The sequence below is a fragment of the Symphalangus syndactylus genome, chromosome 21 (genome assembly GCF_028878055.3).
Source record: "Symphalangus syndactylus isolate Jambi chromosome 21, NHGRI_mSymSyn1-v2.1_pri, whole genome shotgun sequence".
Classification (NCBI taxonomy): domain Eukaryota; kingdom Metazoa; phylum Chordata; class Mammalia; order Primates; family Hylobatidae; genus Symphalangus; species Symphalangus syndactylus.
In genome coordinates, this window is record NC_072443.2 from 54,920,774 (window position 1) to 54,934,732 (window position 13,959).

A 13,959-nucleotide genomic window follows, 5' to 3' on the forward strand; every position below is an offset into this window, starting at 1 on the left:
TTAAATCCACATCCTCCCTATATGACCTTCAGCAGGTGGCTTCAACCCTCTGGCCTCAGTGTCTTAGCCTATAAACTAGTTCCTGCCTTATAGGATTGTTTTGAAGTTAAGATGCTTACAGCAGTGTCTAGCATATCATAAGCCCTCCATTAAATGTTTGTTGTTGTTAATTACTAACAACATAAACTAACTTGAGCTGTTTGGATGAGAAAAGAGATTTGTGATCACAGTGTGTCTGGAAACCAAGCTTCAGGGAGAAAGACCCAGCGACAGGGCCCAAAATCTCGCTGCCCACCTGGGTGCAGACAGCATGAGGGCTGCCCACTCCTTGCATGGTGGGCCCAGGACTCCCCACCAGGACTTCTCTCCAGCTCCCTCCAAGGGTCACAGTGCCTCTCTTTCCCCAGCAGTGGGTTCGGCCCTGAGCCTGCTTAGTCATCTCTTCCGCCTCCCATTTAACAGCAGCTGCAGCCACAGTGGGGGCAGTGTGGGTCTCCCATCTGTCCCCAGCTGCAAGAGAGACTAGGAAAGTCAGGGTCCAGGCCCACCAAGACCCTCAAGGGGAAGAATTCCACACAATAGCAAAGATATCTAGACATAGGCCCACCTCCCCCAGGGGAGAGCCCCACCTGCCGTCCTGCTGCCCAACGAAGACCCAGGACACCACACCTGCTCCCAGGCTTTAGAACAAGGCTTCTTAGACCTGGCAGTGCATCTGAATCACCTGGGGAATTTCTCTTTTTTGTTTTTTTGGTTTTTTTTTTTTTTTGGTTTTTTTTGGAAATACCACTGTCTAGACTCTACTCCAGAACAATTAAATCCCAGTCTCCAGAGGGTGGAGTTGGGCATCAGTACTTTTTTTTTTTTTTTTTTTTTTGTAATCCCTAGTAGGTTGTAAGATGCTGCCAGATTTGAAAAACACCACTTAGGGTACCTCCCTCTAGCCTTCCTCTTTCAGCTTTGTCCCTCCCCAGAGTGAAGAGTCTAAGAGAACAATGAGATGTGACCGCCAGGAGTCCCTGATGACCCCCTACTCCTTTCCAGATCATATGCCAGTGCCCGAAAGTCTCTGCTTAAATGGCCCTGACCCCCAAGGCCTGCACAAGTCTCTTCCCATCTTCCCTCCTCCCAAGAGTGGACTGCACACCAGTCTACACACCCCAGGCCCAGGCCCAAGGGCAGCCGCCGGCAGGTAGCACGAGCAGAGCATGGACATGTGGGCACACAGTCACTCCTGGGAGCTGAGTTCAGGCTCTCTTTGGTCTGGATCCCCACTGCCTCTCCAGCCCTTCACCCACCTACACCCCGTCCTTACATCCCAGAGCCCTACTCTGGGATGTAATCAGAAAATCAGAAATCAGAAAAGCTGATTTCTTCTCTTACACCAGGAACTTCCCCACCTCTCTGCCTGTCCATCCCACTATGAATGCTGTTCCACCTACCCAGATCCTTCCTACCCTGTGGCAGAAACCCTCATCGGCCCCCACCTTTCATGTAAGAAACATAACTATAGAAATTTTAGATGGCTTTCTGGCTGAAGATTTCACTGCCAGCCTCCCTGGCAGCCAGGTGGGACCACAAACATGTTGTGCTGTTGAATTGGGGCAGAGTAATGTGGACAATTTCTGGCTCATGGCCTTAAAGAAAAAGATGTCTTCTCCTTCCTTTCCCTTCCCGCTGGCTGGAAATAGCCACTTTGTATTACCAGGTGAGAGTCACATTTGCATGGAAGGAGTCCCTGGGCAGCAGAGGAGCACCACACCTGGCCTGTACCTTCACATGAGTCTTTTATAGCCTTGCTATAGCTAACAGCCTAACCTACACCCAACTAACGACCACCCCTCCCACTTCAATATCGAGCTCAAATGCTCCACTGAGAAGTCATAGACAAGCTGTGTTCTCTAGTCTCCCACCAAAGCTCATGACTCAGAGCCTTCCAAGAAGACTTGTGCAGTCTACACCTTTGGTTTCTGCCCATCCCCATCCCCTGCTCCAGCTGCCAGCCCTTGAGGCTCCTCTGCACAGCCTTCTTGGCTCCGTTCTGGGTTGATGTGGTTCATTTGGTTGATGTGGTGTGGCCCACTGGGGAATCCCTTCCCCAGCCACAGTGGTTGGCTCAGGGAAAGGTATGTGGCCCTAGTGAGGGGCATCTGTATGTAAGGCAGATTGTGCCTGTCCTGGAGCCAGGGGAGGGAGCACTCTTTCTGCCCTATTGGTCAGCTGGTGGTGTAAGCCAGTAGCTTGGAGACCACCTCTTAGGGGAACTTGATGAGAATGAAACCAGCTCAGAGGTAAGGGCTGAGAGGAGGAGGAGAAGGAGAGAGAGGCTTTCTGATGGCATGATGTTTAAGCACCTGGTTAGAGCTCAGCCTGAAGCCATCTTGCCCTTGGATCTTTCAGTTACAGGGGTCAATAAATGCTCTTTGGGGCTTCAGCCAATTTGAGTTGGGGTTTTGTTTTTGAGTTGGTTTAGTTGAGGCTACAGCCAATTTGAGTTGGGGTTTCTTGTACCTGAGATTTGGTGTGCTCACTTCTATCACCCAAGAGCCTTGGCTAATAGAATTCATCTCACTGAGACAACATTACCCACCAAGTCCAGCACCTGCACTTGCCAGTCCCCTTTGAACACTGGTGTTTGCCATTGAGGTTCTATTTTTTATGATGTCTAGGCTCTCTCCAAAGGTGGTTTGCCTTAAGTAAAGGGGGCAGTGATTGTGATGAAAAATAAACTCATGTCTGTTAACCATATACTGTGTACTAAGCATTTTAACAGGCACCTTACATGGATTAGTTCATTTAATCTTCTACACAATTCTAGAGGTACTAGATATTTCTCCCATTTTACAAAGAAACTGAGGCTCAGCATCATAGCTAGGACCCCCACCTGGAGCAGCCCAATTCCAGAGTCAGCATGCTTTTCCCTGCTCTTCCAGAGGAACAGGGAGAACATCGTAGTGAGGTAGTGGGGAGCTGGGATGTGTGGACAAGGACTGGGTGACCCCTTGGCAGAGTGGCAAAAAGGGCTGAAGTGCATGGAATAGAGTGTCTGGGGAGAGGAGTGGGGGAGAGGCATTGCAACTTTTATTCCACTCTGGGATTTCTCTGCACTTTCCCAAGCAGTCTACTTATTCCAGGAAAGCCGCCTGGCCTCACAACTCCCATCTGGGAATGGTCAGCCCCTACCTCCTATGGCCCGGCTTGCTCATGAGTCATGCTGGCCCATTCGTTTGCCTGGTGTGATGAAATTTGGCCCAGCCTTGCTGTTGGGGCCAACTCTTCAGGCAGGGGGAAGGGTGAGGAGGCAGGGTGCTGGTCTCAGAGGCTGGGACCTCCCCAGCAGGCTGGAAAAATAGGCTGAGCAGCCTCAGAGCCCCTTCCCCACTGCAGCCAGCCAGAGAGGGAAGAGACTTGCCTAAGGCCACACTGTGAAATCCTAAGGGGCTGAAGGGGGCCCGCAGGACAGTGAAGGCAGCCCAGACACAGGGGGCCTGGTCCCAGAAAGGCTCTTGCCCACTCTCAACCTCAGTTTCCTCATTTGTGAAATGAGAGAGACTGGCTCTGATTTTAATAACTAAGTTAGAAACTACATATAATAAAACACTCAATATTGGGAGATTCTATCTTCCCAAGAGAATCTCATTCAACCGCTTTTGTTTTTGTTTTTTGTTTTTTTTTGGTGGGTTTTTTATTTTGGTTTGGTTTGGTTTTTTTTTGAGACAGAGTCTCACTCTGTCGCCCAGGCTGGAGTGCAGTGGAGCAATCTCAGCTCACTGCAACCTCCAACTCCCAGGTTCAAGCGATTCTCCTGCCTCAGCCTCCCAAGCAGCTGGAGTTATGCTACCACACCCAGCTAAATTTTGTATTTTTAGTAGAGACGGGGGTTTCACCATTTTGACCAGGCTGGTCTCGAACTCCTGACCTCAGGTGATCTGCCCACCTCTGCCTCCCAAAGTGCTGGGATTACAGGCATGAGCCATTGCACCCGGCCCCAACTGCTTTTGTTTTATACATATACATGAATGTATGTATGTATGCCTGCCCACAGCTTCTAATAAATATTTTCCATCATGTGATATATTATGGTCATTTTTCTATCAATAACAGATATCAATAACAAATATCCAAAGATATCTATAACAGAAATCTTTGGAATCACTGTCAATAGCTGTCCAGTATTCTATCAGAATTAGCTTAGACTGTGCAGTCCAATTCTAGCCAATAGGGGAACGACACTGCAGTAGGGGCTACCTGCGTTAGGGATAAGAACCCCTTCCCCTCCCTTGTGTGCTCTCGCCATTGCTCCATCTGCAAGATGCACCCTTCTATAGAAGCTTGCTGAGAAATTTCACGTTTGAGTGCTATTTCTTTTGCAGCACTGAAAGTTTATTTCTAACACCTGTAATGCCAACTACTTGGTAGGCAGAGATGGGAGAGTGCAGTGAGCCATGATTGACCCCTGAACTCCAGTCTGGGAGACAGAGTGAGACCCTATTTCTTTTTTTTATTTTATTTTTATTTTATTTATTATTTTTTTTTTTGAGACGAAGTCTCGCTCTGTCGCCCAGGCTGGAGTGCAGTGGCGCGATCTCGACTCACTGCAAGCTCCGCCTCCCGGGTTCACGCCATTCTCCTGCCTCAGCCTCCTGAGTAGCTGGGACTACAGGCGCCCACCAACACGCCCGGCTAATTTTTTGTATTTTTAGTAGAGACGGGGTTTCACCGTGTTAGCCAGGATGGGTGAGACCCTATTTCTAAAAAAAAAAAAGAAAGAAAGAAAAAAACATAAATCTATATTTTGGAGCACTTGTCTATTTCCAAGAAGTTGCAAGGACAAAGGGCACGTATACTATGGAGGTGTCCATCTTGGTCGTAGTAACTGATAAGCATTTTTTGTATAGCAGAAGTGCCGACCTATTGTCTGCCAAGCACATGCTGCAGACTCCTCTAGTTTAGCTTCGGTTATGTACTTTTTTACACATAGAATTTTAAAAATTTGATGTAGACAGACCGACCAGTATTTTTCTTTGTGGTCTATGGTTTTGGGGTTGTGCTTGGAAAGCCTTCCTCTATTCCAAGATAGAAATAGAATAGTAAGCTACCTATATTCTATTCCAGGTCTTTTTTTTCATCCATCCATCAAATCTTCATTTATTGCTGCCCTTGAATCTAACCCCAAGCCCCTCTGGCTGCCCCTCCCATGCAGCCGATGGCTGGTCCTCCAGCAGGTTGCCTTGTTATAGAGCAAGAATTTCCAGTTATACCTGGAAACCTCCCCTTCTAGGAATGTGAAGAAGGGAAACACATCTCTGTTTAAATAACAAACTTTGGCCTCTGAGGCTCCAAGTAACCTCTGGTTACCTGGCAGGACTTGACCCAACCCGTCTTGGGTATAGATGGGTTTTGGATAATGAGGATTATGGTGGCCGTGAAGATGTATCACTCAGATCTCCACTTATCTCTGCAGCATAGGTCACTGACTGCTTCTCCACACCCGCCATCACATTTGCACTGAGGCCACTGTGAACTGCTCCCAACCAACGACAGAGCACAGAGCTAGGAATGGGAATGCAGCAACATCCCAGAGAGACCCAGGACTCCTTGCACTCACCTGCTGGAAAAGTTCCCAGGCCCAATCATCATCCTGGCTGAAGCTTTTTGGAATTGCATCACATTCCAAGACTCCTCCTGCCCAATCCTTCTTCCCCTTCTCCCAGCACAAGTGTCAGAATTGTGCTGCCCTCTGAACCTCTCTCTGCCTTCTCCTGCTCCCTCCCTGCAAAATTTCCTTGCACATCTAACCCTGTTTTGCTTGGCAAAATCACTTTGGGCTTCTTAACAGACCGAAACTAATCCAATGATAGAAATGGTAATTGAAATCGTCACTGCATTATACAGTTTATGAAGCTCAGACACAGCTGCCTCTCTTGCATGTCCTCCACCCGCTGAAGGTTAAACACTGGGTGTCCCCACTTCACAGATAACAAAACTGAGACAGCTCAGAGACAGCTGAGCTTGGGTCCCCCCAGGCAGCATGAGTGAGTCACACAGCCCCCTGGAGTCCCAGGGTCTTCTGTCTAGGCCTCTCAGCCCAGAGCCTGTGCCTGGGGCCACGGCCCAGCAGGCTCTGTGTTTCCTCAACCGGCCCTAAGGCCCTGGGGCCCCAGTGGGCCACTGGAATGCCAGGAAGGACAGAGCCTGGAACCCCCTTCCTTGGGTGGAAAGAGCCCAGGTGCCCCTGCCCTAGCTGAACCCAGAGGAAGGAGCCAGGAACTGAGCTATGGGGTGGGAGGGCAACACCCTCTCTTCTTGAGCAACTCTGGATGTTGAGAGAAAAGTCATCCTGGCACAGAGAGGTGACCCCCTTCTGGGTTCTGGCCCCACCCTCTGGTCCTCTTGGCCTGTCTGCTTCTCTTCAGCCAAAGCCTCAAGCCTGCTCTTCTGCAGGCTGAGCCACCACAGCTGCTCTAGTATCCTGGGGCCAATTCAGCCGCCCCTCTTCCAGGACTATTCCTGGGACTGAGCACAGGTCCTTAGGGTGGTCTGCACGGCCCATAGAGAACTTTCACTTTCCACATTCCAGCCTACAGGCCATGTGACCTAAGCTGGCAGTAGTTATTCGGGGTGATGTATTAAGCTGCCAACACACTCTGACTCCAGGTTCCCTTGACCTCCTAGCTGAAGGTCCAGAGCTGCTTGGCCGTGGGCAGGTCTGTTCCTCTCTCCTGGGTATCTTCACTGAGTTGCCCTCTGGTCTCTTCTCATCCCTCCCACTTTCCCCCAGGTGCTTCAACCCCTCCTTTCTCCAGGCCTCTTCACCAGGGCCCTGATAAGGGAGCAGACGGGAGACCCACATCCTCTGGACCACACTGGCCAGCTGGCCAAGCCCCTGGAAGTATAGAAGACCCCCGCAAGGTGTGCCTTGATCTTTCATTTCCATCTGTCAGCCCTGGCCTCCCGACATGTTTGGGACATGGGCCCAGTCTCGGCTCCACGCCCCTGATCTCCACTCACCCTGACCCCCAGCAGGAACATAGCCTCAGTGTCCATCCAGCCATCTGTGCAGCCATCCGCCCACACAGGGATGACATAGCACGTGGTTACCAGGTCAGACTCTGGAGCCAGGCTGCCTGGGTTTGAAGCCCAGCTCTGCTGCTTAGTAGCCATGGGACCTGGGAGAAGTTGCCTCTCTGTGTCTCAGGGTCCCAACTATAAAATAACTGCCTACCTCGGCACGCTGTTGTGAGGACTGAGTTATATGGAAAGTGCTTAGGAGGTGGCTTGCATGTGGTAAGTGCTCAATAAGTATTAGCTAATATTACTCAACAAACCTTTCCAGGGCACCCACTCTGCCAGGCACTGTGCATCCCACCAGGGCTCTGGCCATGAGTAGGGCTGACTCACCCCTGACCACATGGAGCTCACATTCTAGTGGGAGACAGACATAAATCCAACAACCTCACACCCGCACAGTACGAAGCGCCTTGAGGCAGTGCTGCAGGGGAGGTGGTGCGGACAGTGGTCAGCTGAAGCCCGGCTGCCTGGCTGTGTGCTAACTCAGACTCGGGAGGCTCCTGACCACTTGGGCTTCCTGTCCTCTTCCATAAAATAGGAATAGCAGCTCCTACATAGCCAGGCTTCGGGAGGGCTCCACGAGTTAACCAGTGGGAAGGACCAGACAGGGCCTGGCACACAGGAAGTGCTCAAGGACAGTTAAGTGGGCTCTGGGAAAGGGATCCGGAAGCTGAGGAGTCCACTGAAGGGAGAGTTGGGGGGAAGAGGAGGCGGCAGGGTCAGGCCTCACAGGGGAGCCTGTGGGCACGGGAAGAAGCTCCATGTTTATTCTGAGAGCAGTGGGAAACCACTGCAGGAGGCTGGTGCAAGAGTCCAGGTGGGAGATGATGGGGTTCAGACAGGGCTGGTGGCATGGGGGCAATGGTAGGATTGGAGAAATACTGTGGGGAGAGGACACAGACCGGTGTGATGCTGGGAGCCAGAGAGAGGGAGGGGCAGGCTCACACACACACACACACACACACACACACACACACAGGTTTCTGGCTCAGGAGGAGTGACTGACAAGTTGGGAAAGGGTGCCAGTCTGGACTTTCTGCTGCAAGTCACAGTACACTTGACTCAAAGAGGCTAAGTCAAGAAGGGAACTATTGACTTCAGTACCAACAGAGTACAAGGGTGGACTTCAAGCACAGCTTGATCCAGTCTCTCAAATATGTTACCAGGAGCAAGTTTCTCCCCCCTTGTCCCTCAACTCATAACCCTTCAAGTCCAGCTAGAATGCAGCACTAATGCACTGGTCTTAAGGTTCTCCCCAGTTGGAGGGACTCAATTCAGGTGCCCAGGCCTGAACCAGTCACTGCAGCGGGGATGGGCTATGCTGATTGGCTCTGCCCAGGTCATATATGTGCCCAGAGGCCTGAACGGGTGGGAGGAATCTCCACGTGGAAACTGAGGGCTGTTCCCAGATGCTGGAGAGCGATCCATGAATGGCCCCATTAGGGCGGGTAAATTTGCAGCCTTGAGTTTCAGGTCAATTTCTTGGACATTAAATTCAGACACTGTCAGATATGTATTTAGCACACATTTTTAAAATATGTTCTCTCTAAAGTTTTCAACAGATGCAAGGGGACTTCATCAAGCTCCTCAGTGATTGGCTCTCAAGTCATGGAAGCCCCTGTGATCCAACCAATCAGAGCCCAGAGATACTCAGAAAAATACCCAGATCTCATAGGGTCGTTGGCTCCCACTAGGCTGGGAACCGAAGGCCAGGCACACCGCGAGGGTCTGATGGAAAAGCAAGTTGCCTGCGGTTGGTGACTAATAATAAAACAAGCAGGTTACACCCATTGCAAAAATGTTAGCCAGCAGGAGAGAATGTGACATGAGCCCAGGGGCTGATTTGGGTCACGTGCAAACACCAGAAAGGGGTCCTGTGAAAAGCACGGGCTTCTTGACCCAGAAATCCTCTCTGGGGCCCCTTCCCAGTCACACTAACTCCTCGAGTTTCCTTAAATGTGTTCCCACTTTTGTATGCACCCCTAATCTGTTCAGTTAGGGCTGTTTTTGAACTTGATATAAACAGACTCATACTTTAAGTGTTCCTCATTGCACTGAGGAGATAAGATGCATCCATCAGTGCCTACAGGTGGTCTTCATTCCTTTTCAGTGCTGTATAGTATTCTACTGACCAGCTCTTGCATACTGAATGATTCTCTGTCTATGGATATTTAGATTGCTTTCTGGTTTTTGTCATGTTTTGTTTTTCCTGTTACAAATAATGCTGCTATAACCGCCTTATGCCTGTCTCCCTGTGACATTTGTAGACATTTGTATGAGTCCTTTAGGGCAGACATACAGTTAGGTATGGGACATGCACATATTCAGGCTTATCAGCTCATGCCAAATAATTGCTGCAGAGTGTTTGTGCCCATGTGTATTTCCACCGGTTGCTGCCAAGCGTGCCACCTCCTCACCAACTCTTGTGTGCCCGTGTAGTAGGTGTGAAATGGTACCTTGGTGTGGTTTTAGTCCACATGTCCCTTGTTACTAATGAGGATGAACATCTTGCCATGTTCGTCATCCATCTGCATTTTCTTTTTTGTGAAATTTCTGCTCATGGCTTTTGCCCCTTAAAACATTGCTTTCTTCTTTGCAATCACTAATTTCTAAAGCACAATCTGGCCATGTGACTCCTTGATTTTAAGCCCTCCGTGGCTCCCCGTGGGCCTCGGAGTCAAGCCCATACTCGGCAGCCTGGCCGGCAAGGCCCTAAAGTGGTTTGGCTCCAGCCTGTGTCTCCGTTTTCGATGGGAGCTATTTCCTGTTTCCGCTCACGGTCTCCCCTCCCCCAACTCCTGCTTCCTCCACTGGCTTGCCCACTCCCTGCTCTCTGCAACCTCCCAGCTCCTGCTTGTGCTGTGCCACCTGCCAGGAGCATCCTGCCCCTCCCCACCAGGGCGCCACATTCTTTCCTGGCTGCTACTTTCTCAGCCTTCAGGTCTTAACCGAAACCTCACCTCTTCCCGGGAGCTCTCCTGGCTCACTCTCACCCCCTGGACTGTGCAGCCACAGCACCTGTGAGCGCCTGTCTCGGGGCACTACTCCTGTGACATCAATGTCAGTGGGTTCATCAGGCTTTGCCACTGGATGGCAAGCTCCCTGAGGGCCAAGATCATGACTGTTTTGTTTACACTTCTGTTCCTGGTAGCTGGGAATGTGGCTGCACAGAGCCACACTCTAAAACTCTAAAACTCTCGGTAGAAGGGCAGGAAGGAGGGAAGGATGGGCTGAAGGAGTGGGGGTTGTTAAAGAAGAGTGCCTACACCAACACAAACAAACTCTATGAGCGACCCAGGGACTTCCAGGAACCCACCTTAGGGTGGAGAAGGGAGAGCACCGGATTGGGAAGCAGAGAGCTAGTCCTGCCTCTACTGCTGGCAAGCTGAGCTCTCTGGACCAGTCTCTTGCTCTCTCTGCCTCAGTTTCCTCATCTAACAGAGGGTGACCCCAGCCTCCTCCATCACAGACAGTGCCCCTAGATGGCCAGCCTGAGGTCTGACCCATAATTCCAGGCCTAGGGAGCAGGCAGACCCCAGACCAGACAAAGGGGCCTTGTTCCCTGGGCTCTCTGGAGGAAACTTCCCCCCACAGCTTGGCTCCTGCTGAACAAAACCATATGCCAACATGTGGGAGGAGGGGTAGGTGGGCGGCCAGCATCCCAGCATCCCAGCACCCTTCTCAATGTCTGGGCCCCTGCCCGGAATGCCAGATGCCACGGACTTCGAGGAGAACTCCCTTCCACCCCTGCCCCAACCCCGGCTGCACCAGGCCCTCATCTGAGTCTTCCATGGGGCAGCAGGAGCCAGGCAAAGCATACCCCCTTCCTGTCTCATACACGGCTCATGCCAACCTGCCAGGCAGGCTCTGCTTTCAGGCCCGTTTTACAGATGAGAAATGCAGGATGCTTGGAGGTGGTGGTGTAAGCCCTTGGGCTCAGCCAGGAGGGGCAGAGGCAGCCTGACCCCCACAGCACGGCCACCCCTAAGGCTCCTGCCTGAGACCACAGTGTCTTCTAAAGCACACAGCAAGTGCCAAATCCCATACTGACCTTCCCTCTAGAAGAGTGGGCACAGTGCAACCTCTCTGCAGCAAGCCCGAGAATGGGCAGGGAGAGATGTCACCATACGGCCTGCCAGACAACTTCAAGGAAGAGGCGGCTCTCAACCCCACAGCCAACTTCACGCAGCCGAAATCAGCTCCATGCTCCTCCAGCCTCCCCCTACCACCTGCTTCCCTCCGGAGAGACTTCAGTCTCCATCCTGCCACCCACAGGGTGTGTGACGTGGAGTAAGGAACTCCTTCCCCTCACCTTTGCGTTCTCACCTGTGAAATATGAACAAGGGTGGCTGGCGGGAGGATGGAAAAGCTGAGGCTCCGCCCCACTGGAATTGTGGAAGAGGCAAGAAATACAAAAAATAACAACTGTGGACAAAGAAGGGAAACCACTGGAATGTTTATCTGCCGGCGGGAGTTTCAGATGGCGCGACCATTGTAAGAAACTTTGGCAGAAGGGACCAAAACAGAACATATGTGTGTGCTGTGACCCAGAAATCCCCTTCCTCAGTTTCCAATCAGGACAGCGTGTGTCCTCCAGGCAGGAGGCACAAACAAGAAGATCCCCAGCAGGGCTGGCCACAGCTCCCCAAACCGGAAGCCACTCCTCACCCACTGACAGTGGAGATGGGCTGGTGCGTCATGGGGCCGCCACACAATTGAATACCTACAACTCACAACTACACACAGCAAGGTGGATGTAGCTCACAGACACAACTCAGAGCCAAAGAAATTAGACACAAAGAAGTTCACACATATGGCATATGCACTTTGTACATTTTGTGTGAAGTTCCAGAACAGACAACACTCATCTATGCTGTTAAAAGTTAGGAGCAGGGGCTGGGCGCAGTGGGTCACGCCTATAATCCCAGCCCTTGGGGTGGCCGAGGCAGATGGATCACGAGGTCAGGAGATCAAGACCAGCCTGGCCAACATGGCAGAAACCCTGTCTCTACTAAAAATACAAAAATTAGCCGGGCATGGTGGCGTGCGCCTGTAGTCCCAGCTACTCAGGAGGCTGAGGCAGGAGAATCGCTTGAGCCCAGGAGGCAGAGGTTGTAGTGAGCCGAGATGGTGCCACTGCACTCCAGCCTGGGCAACAGAGCGAGACTCCATCTCAAAAAAAGGAAAAAAAAGTTAGGAGCAGGTACCCTTTGGGTAGTTGTGCCTGAAAGGGGGCACAAAAGGGATTGAGGGGAGCTGGTCAGGTTCTGTTTCTTGAGCTGTGTGCCAGTTCCACAAGGATGTTCAATTTGTGAAAAGCCAGTGTGCACACATTTATGATACAGGCGTCAGTAGCTGATGAAAGACAGGGCTGTGGTGCACTGTTCCCCCGGGGATGTTTATTTTGTTGTTGGTCTCTAAAGGCATGGCTAGAGTAGTTCAGTGCAGACAACATCCTGCCTATAGTCCTTCAGCTGGTGCTGGAGGTCACCTGCAGCCTCATGGTTGGCTCCTGCATACACAGATGACTTTTCACCTACACCACTGGTTGCAAGAGCTCATCTGGCCCACGTTGACCGGGCAGCCCAGGCATGTCCTGAGTTAGTGCCCCCAGGAGCCCCTCTCAAGCAATGGGGGGCGGTGCTGGAGGTCTCTTACTGGGACAATTCTGAGCTGTGCTCTGCACTGTCGCTTTGAATCCTGGCTGGACTGAGCTCCAGCGGCTCCCAGTGATGACATTCATTAACGTGCCTCTTCTTATTTAGAGACAGGATCTCACTCTGTCCCTAGGCTGGAGTGCAGTGGCGCAATCATAGCTCGCTGCCACCTCAAATTCCTGGCCTCAAGCGATCTTCCTGCTTTGGCCTCCCAAAGTGCTGGGATCACAGGCGTGGCCCCTGTGCCAGGCCTAACACACCCTTTGTGGGCTTCCTCCTTTCTTTGTCTCACACCCTCACTGTGCTCTCTGGGATAATCTTCCAAATAAACTACTTGCACCCAAATCCTTGCTCTAGGTCTTCTTTTATGTCCCCAGATGTTAAGACAAGAGGGATTGTTCGTATCTGGGAATCAGGAGGTGGGAATGCCAGACTCCGAAGGAATCAGAACATAACACAGGGCCTCAGACAGGTCACCAGCCTTGCCTGAGCCTCCTGCAGGAGAACGAGGTGCTGAGGAGCCCTTTCCTTTTGCAGGAATTAGTGGCCAGGACCCAAAACTCAGGACAAACAAGCAACCAGACGCCCACATTTTAAAGAGAGCCAGCAGCCCTTGCCAACACCCCAAGATCCTCTCCTCGGCCAGCCCTACCAGCCTAAATATGCAGACATCCAAGAAGAAAAAGGGAGCTCAGAAATCACCAGGCTTGTGAACTGTTGCTATGGCACGGGAGCGACACTTCCCTTTTTGCTCCAAAAAAAGCCAAAGGAAAGCCCAAAGCCAAATCTCCAGGAGACTGAAGGCACCTGCAAGGCGGGGAGACAGGAACCTCCCTCTCAGCCTGGGTGTCATCTCATGCAGCAGACTGGCAGTGCTGTGTCCTGGGTCCATTGGCACAGGGAGAGGAGAACTGGAGAGGGCCTCAGGACAAGGAGGGGCGGCAGGGTTGGTCCCATGAGTTTCTGAAAGTCAAGTGTCACCATAGTAGGGAGCCTGACATGGGCTGTCTCCCTGGTTCCACACCAGAGAGGGATGCCTGGCCATAGGGGGACCACAGCAGCAGGGGACCCTGATGGGAGTAGGAACTGAGCTGGTGGGATGGGGTCCAGCAGAAGCCAAATGCAGAGAGGGCCTCCCCCAATAGCACTTCTGGAAGAATCACAAAAGCTCTGGTGGACAAAGGCCATACCAAAGGCATTGTTGGTGTTGATGACTGGTCAGTGCAGCCAG